Below are 7,086 nucleotides of genomic sequence, written 5' to 3'. Positions count from 1 at the left end.
ACAACGAACTGAACCAATTTTAGCCATTGGGGACAGACACCAAAAACAACGGGAACTACGAACCTGTAGCCTGCAAAAAGGAGACCCCAAACACAGTAAGATAAGCAAAATGAGAAGGCAGAAAAACACACAGCAGATGAAGGAGCAAGATAAACACTCACCAGATCTAGCAAATGAAGAGGACATAGGCAATCTACCTGAAAAAGAATTCAGAATAATGATAGTAAAGATGATCCAATATCATGGAAATATAGAAAATGCAAGAAGCATTTAACAAGGACCTAGAAGAATTAAAGAGGAAAAAAGCAACGATGAACAACAAATAAATGAAATTAAAAATACTCTGGAAGGAATCAATAGCAGAATAACTGAGGCAGAAGAATGGATAAGTGACCTGGAAGATAAAATAGTGGAAATAACTGCTGCAGAGCAGAAAAAAGAAGAAAAGAATGAAAAGAAATGAGGAGAGTCTCAGAGACCTCTGGGATAACATTAAACACACCACCATTCAAATTATAGGGGTCCCAGAAGAAGAAGAGGAAAAGAAAGGGACTGAGAAAATATTTGAAGAGATTATAGTTGAAAACATCCCTAACATGGTAAAAGAAATAGTTAATCAAGTCCAGGAACCACAGGGAGTCCCATACAGGATAAATCCAAGGAGAAACATGCCAAGACACATATTAATCAAACTGTCAAAAATTAAATACAGCACTTTGTGCTGGGGCGCTCTAGTGCGACCATGGACCGGAAGAAAAAGCCTTTGGACGTCACGGCGTCTTCGTTGGTAGACCTTAAGGCTGAACTCTTCCCAAAACAAGAAGAATTCAAACAAGAAAAACTTCTAAAAGATGCTGGAGTTTTGGGGAAACCAAAACCAACTACTAAGAAACCAAGTATCTGGAGCAGACAAAACACAGGAGTTTCGAATCGAGCTGAGAAGGATGCTGAACAGAAGATTGAGGAACAGAAGACTTTGGACAAAGCGAGGGAGAAATTGGAAGAAAAAGCCAAATTATATGAAAAAATGACTAAAGGAGCCTTTATAGATGAAGAAGTGGAGGATATGTACCTTGTGGATTTCACACAGAAGATCATAGACAAACGCAAAGAAATGGAAGAGCTTGGTGCCAATAGAGATTATAGAAAGACAGAAAGAGATGATGATGAAGAAACCGTTTCTGAAAAAGATATCCCTCCTCCCCAGGATCCCAGTGAAGAATGGGTGGATTATGTGGATTCTTTAGGGCGATCCCAGCGCTGTATGAGAAAGGATTTGCCACATCTGCTGGAAATGGATAAAAATCTTCAGGGGAGGCTTTTCATTAGTCCTGCAAATGAAAAAACTTTACTATCTGAAGATATGAGAAAAGAACTCCAGCGCCAGCAATGGGAGGAAGAAGAGAGGGAGTCCCTGAGAAGACCAATGGGGCCCGTACATTACGAAGACATTCGTGAAAATGAGGCCCGGCAACTTGGTGTTGGATACTTTGCCTTTGCCCGAGATAAAGAGTTGAGAAACAAGCAGATGAAAACTTTAGAAATGCTGCGTGAGCAGACAACAGATCAGAGAACAAAACGAGAAAATATAAAGGAAAAGAGAAAGGCTATGTTAGAAGCAAGACTTGCCAAACTCCAACAAAAAAAGATGAAAACATCTAAAGAGGATGGAGCAGAGGAAGAAGTTAGAGATGGAGATGTTATTGGGCCATTGCCACCAGAACCAGAGGTCATGCCAGCTCCTCATACAGCTGCCCAGAGTAGCAAAGTCGAAGTCATCGTTCAGGAGAGGAAGGATACCCGGCCTGGGGTGCCACACATCCGGGAGTGGGACAGAGGAAAAGACTTTTCCTTTGGGTATTGGTTGAAGAGGCAATCAGATCTCCAGGCTCAGAGAGACCCTGAGTTTGCCCCACCATCGAACTACTTTGTGGACCAAAAAAGAACTGGTTCTCTGAGTAGCCAGGCATGGAACAGACCTGCACCTGCACAGAGTGACCCAGGGCAGCACCCTGGCCAGAGCCATGACCCCAGCTCTTCACATACATCATCCACTCCAGCCCCCAGCGGCCTACCACAAGCCCAGGTGGTCACTTTTGAAACCCTGGATGATATGATTTCATACTATAAACAAGTGACATGAACTTGAAAACGCTATAACTTGGGTCTGTACTATTGATGGTGCCTTCCTCTCCCAGAGCAGAGAAAATAACTTAACTTTAGGGACTGAACTGTAACTTTCTCGTCCTGTCTTTTCCCTGAAGATCCAGACTTCAGGCTGTATTTGTCAGCAGGGAAGAAAGTGAATGGTACTGTGGGAACTCCGGCCACTTAGCTGTTCATTTCATTCTCATTGGTATGGAGATACCAGTTCATCTGGATTTACATGTGAGCTGAGGTAGAGTAAACATACTCTGTAATACTTGAAAAAAAAATTAAATACAAAGAAAACATATTAAAAGCAGCAAGGGAAAAACAACAACACATAAGGGAATCCCCATAAGGTTAACAGCTGATCTTTCAGCAGTAACAGCAAGCCAGAAGGGACTGGCAGGACATATTTAAAGTGATGAAGGAGAAAAACACACAACCAAGATTACTCTACTGAACAAGGATCTCATTCAGATTTGATGGAGAAATTAAAACCTTTACAGACAAGCAAAAGCTAAGAGAGTTCAGCACCACCAAACCAGCTTTACAACAAACGCTAAAGAAACTTCTCTAGGCAAGAAACACAAGAGAAGGAAAAGACCTACAATAAAACCAAAAACAATTAAGAAAATGGGGATAGGAACATACATATCGATAATTACCTTAAATGTAAATGGATTAAATGCTCCCACCAAAAGACACAGACTGGCAGAATGGATATAAAAACAAGACCCATATATATGCTGTCTACAAGAGACCCACTTCAGACTTAGGGACACATACAGACTGAAAGTGAGGGGATGGAAAAAGATATTCCATGCAAATGGTAATCAAAAGCAAACTGGAGTAGCAATTCTTATATCAGACAAAATAGATTTTAAAATAAAGACTATTAGAAGAGACAAAGAAAGACACTACATAATGATCAAGGGAATGATCCAAGAAGAAGATATAACAATTGTAAATATTTATGCACCCAACATAGGAGCACCTCAATACATAAGGCAAATACTAACAGCCATAAAAGGGGAAATTGACAGTAACACAATCATAGTAGGGAACTTTAACACCCCCCTTTCAGCAGTGGACAGATCACTCAAAATGAAAATAAATAAGGAAACACAACCTTTAAATGATACATTAAACAAGATGGACTTAATTGATATTTATAGGACATGCCATCCAAAAACAGCAGAATACACATTTTTCTCAAGTGCTCATGGAACATTCTCTAGGATAGATTATATCTTGGGTCACAAATCAAGCCTTGGTAAATTTAAGAAAATTGAAATTGTATCAAGTATCTATTCCAACCACAATGCTATGAGACTAGATATCAGTTACAGGAAAAGATCTGTAAAAAAATACAAACACATGGAAACTAAACAGTAGACTAATCAATAATGAAGTGATCAATGAAGAAATCAAAGAGGAAATCAAAAAATACTTAGAAAAAAATGACAATGGAGACACGATGACCCAAAACCTATGGGATGCAGCAAAAGCAGTTCTAAGAAGGAAGTTTATAACAATACAATCCTACCTTAAGAAACAGGAAACATCTCGAATAAACAACCTAACCATACACCTAAAGCAATTAGAGAAAGAAGAACAAAAAAAACCCAAAGTTAACAGAAGGAAAGAAATCATAAAGTTCTGATCAGAAATAAATGAAAAAGAAGGAAACGATAGCAAAGATCAATAAAACTAAAAGCTGGTTCTTTGAGAAGATAAACAAAATTGATAAACCATTAGCCAGACTCACCAAGAAAAAAAGGGAGAAGACTCAAATCAATAGAATTAGAAATGAAAAAGGAGAAGTAACAACAGACACTGCAGAAAAAGAAAAGATCATGAGAGATTACTACAAGCAACTCTATGCCAATAAAATGGACAAACTGGAAGAAATGGACAAATTCTTAGAATGCACAACCTTCAAAAACTGAACCAGGAAGAAATAGAAAATATGAACAGACCAACCACAAGCACTGAAATTGAAACTGTGATTAAAAATCTTCCAACAAACAAAAGCTCAGGACCAGATGGTTTCACAGGCGAATTCTATCAAACATTTAGAGAAGAGCTAACACCTATCCTTCTCAAACTCTTCCAACATATAGCAGAGGGGGGAGCATTCCCAAACTCATTCTATGAGACCACCATCACCATGATACCAAAACCAGGCAAAGATGTCACAAAGAAAGAAAACTACAGGCCAATATCACTGATGAACATAGATGCAGAAATCCTCCACAGAATACTAGGAAACAGAATCCAACAGCATATTAAAAGGATCATACACCATGATCAAGTGGGATTTATTCCAGGAACGTAAGAATTCTTCAATATATGCAAATCAATCACCGTGATACACCATATTAACAAATTGAAGGAGAAAAACCATATGATCATCTCAATAGATGCAGAGAAAGCTTTCGACAAAATTCAACACCCATGTATGATAAAAACGCTGCAGACAGTAGGCATACATGGAACTTTCCTCAACATAAAAAAGGACATATATGACAAACCCACAGCCAACATGGTCCCCAAGGGTGAAAAACTGAAACCATTTCCATTAAGATCAAGAACAAGACAAGGTTGCCCACTCTCACCACTATTATTCAACATAGCTTTGGAAGTTTTAGCTACAGCAATCAGAGAAAAAAGGAAAAAAAAGGAATCCAAATCGGAAAAGAAGATGTAAAGCTGTCACTGTTTGCAGATTACATGATAATATACATAGAGAATCTAAAAATGCTATCAGAAAACTACTAGAGCTAATCAATGAATTTGGAAAAGTAGCAGGATACAAAATTAATTCACAGAAATCTCTGGCGTTCCTATACACTAATGATGAAAAATCTGAAAGTGTAACCAAGAAAACACTCCCATATACCATTGCAACAAAAAGAATAAAATATCTGTGAATAAGCCTACTTAAGGAGAAAAAAGACCTGTATGCAGATAATTATAAGACACTGATGAAAGAAATAAAAGATTATACAAATAGGTAGAGAGATATATCCTGTTCTTGGATTGGAAGACTCAACATTGTGAAAATGACTCTACTACCCAAAGCAATCTACAGATTCAATGCAATCCCTATCAAACTATCACTGGCATTTTTCACAGAACTAGAACAAAAAAATTCACAATTTGTATAGAAATACAAAAGGCCCCAAATAGCTAAAACAATCTTGAGAAAGGAAAACAGGGCTGAAGGAATCAGGCTTCCTGACTTCAGACTATACTACAAAGCTACAGTTATCAAGACAGTATGGTACTGGCACAAAAACAGAAATATAGATTAATGGCACAGGATAGAAATCCCAAGGATAAACCTATGCACATATGGTGATCTTATCTTTGATAAAGGAGGCAAGAAAATACAATGGAGAAAAGACACCTCTTCAATAAGTGGTGCTGGGACAACTGGACAGCTACATGTAAAACAATAAAATTACAACATTTCTTAGCACCATACACAAAAATAAACTCAAAATGGATTAAAGACCTAAATGTAAGGTCAGACACTATAAAACTCTTAGAGGAAAACATAGGCAGAACACTCTATGGCATAAATCACAGCAAGATCCGTTTTGACCCACCTCCTAGAGAAATAGAAATAAAAACAAAAATAAACAAATGGGACCTAATGAAATTTAAAAGCTTTTGCACAGCAAAGGAAACCATGAACAAGACCAAAAAACAACCCTCAGAATGGGAGAAAATATTTGCAAAAGAAGGAACTGACAAAGAATTAATGTCCAAAATTTACAAGCAGGTCATGCAGTTCAATAACAAAAAAACAAACAACCCAATCCAAAAATGGGCAGAAGACCTAAATAGACATTTCTCCAAAGAAGATATACAGACTGCCAACAAACAGATGAAAGAATGCTCAACATCATTAATCATTAGAGAAATGCAAATCAAATCTACATTAAGATATCATCTCATACCAGTCAGAATGGCCATCATCAAAAAAATCTAGAAATAATAAATGCTGGAGAGGGTGTAGAGAAAAGGGAGCACTCTTGCACTGCTGGTGGGAATGTAAATTGATACAGCCACTATGGAGATCAGTATGGAAGTTCCTTAAAAAACTACAAATAGAACTACCATATGACCCAGCAATCCAACTCCTGGGCATATACCTTTAGAAAACCATAATTCAAAAAGAGTCATGTACCAAAATGTTCATTGCAGCTCTATTTACAATAGCCAGGACATGGAAGCAACCTAAGTGTCCATGATCAGATGAATGCGTAAAGAAGATGTGGCACATATATATAATGGAATATTACTCACCCATAAAAAGAAAGGAAATTGAGTTATTTGTAGTGAGGTGGATGGACCTAGAGTCTGTCATACAGAGTGAAGTAAGTCAGAAAGAGAAAAACAAATACCATATACTAACACATATATATGGAATTTAAGCAAAAAAAAAAAAAAAAGGGTCATGAAGAACCTAGGGGTAAGATGGGAATATAAACACAGACCTACTAGAGAATGGACTTGAGGATATAGGAAGGGGGAAGGGTAAGCTGTGACAAAGTGAAAGAGTGGCATGGACGTATATACACTACCAAATGTAAAATAGATAGCTAGTGTGAAGCAGCTGCATAGCACAGGGAGATCAGCTCGGTGCTTTGTGTCCACCTAGTGGGGTGGGAAAGGGAGGGTGGGAGGGAGGGAGATGCAAGAGGCAAGAGATATGGGAACTTAAGTATATGTATAACTGATTCACTTTGTTATAAAGCAGAAACTAACACACCATTGTAAAGCAATTATACTCCAATAAAGATGTTAAAAAAAAAAAAAAAGAACTGCTTTTGCTGCATCCCATAGGTTTTGGGTCATCCTGTTTTCATTGTAATTTGTTTCTAGCTATTTTTTGATTTCCTCTTTGATTTCTTCAGTGATCTCTTT

General features: G+C 37.7%; 1 pseudogene across 1 annotated transcript; it reads left to right on the top strand.

The window, feature by feature from the left end:
* The first annotated feature begins 718 nt into the window (after positions 1 to 718).
* LOC113607186 (coiled-coil domain-containing protein 174 pseudogene) lies at positions 719 to 2,147 on the top strand (annotated as a pseudogene). Its single transcript, XR_003427831.1, has one exon. The product of XR_003427831.1 is annotated as a coiled-coil domain-containing protein 174 pseudogene (transcript).
* The last annotated feature ends 4,939 nt before the right edge of the window (positions 2,148 to 7,086 follow it).

The sequence above is a fragment of the Aethalodelphis obliquidens genome, unplaced genomic scaffold (assembly GCF_003676395.1).
Source record: "Aethalodelphis obliquidens isolate GAN/ISIS:26980383/991018 unplaced genomic scaffold, ASM367639v1 scaffold46, whole genome shotgun sequence".
NCBI lineage: Eukaryota > Metazoa > Chordata > Mammalia > Artiodactyla > Delphinidae > Aethalodelphis > Aethalodelphis obliquidens.
This window is presented reverse-complemented; position numbering and strand designations above follow the sequence as displayed.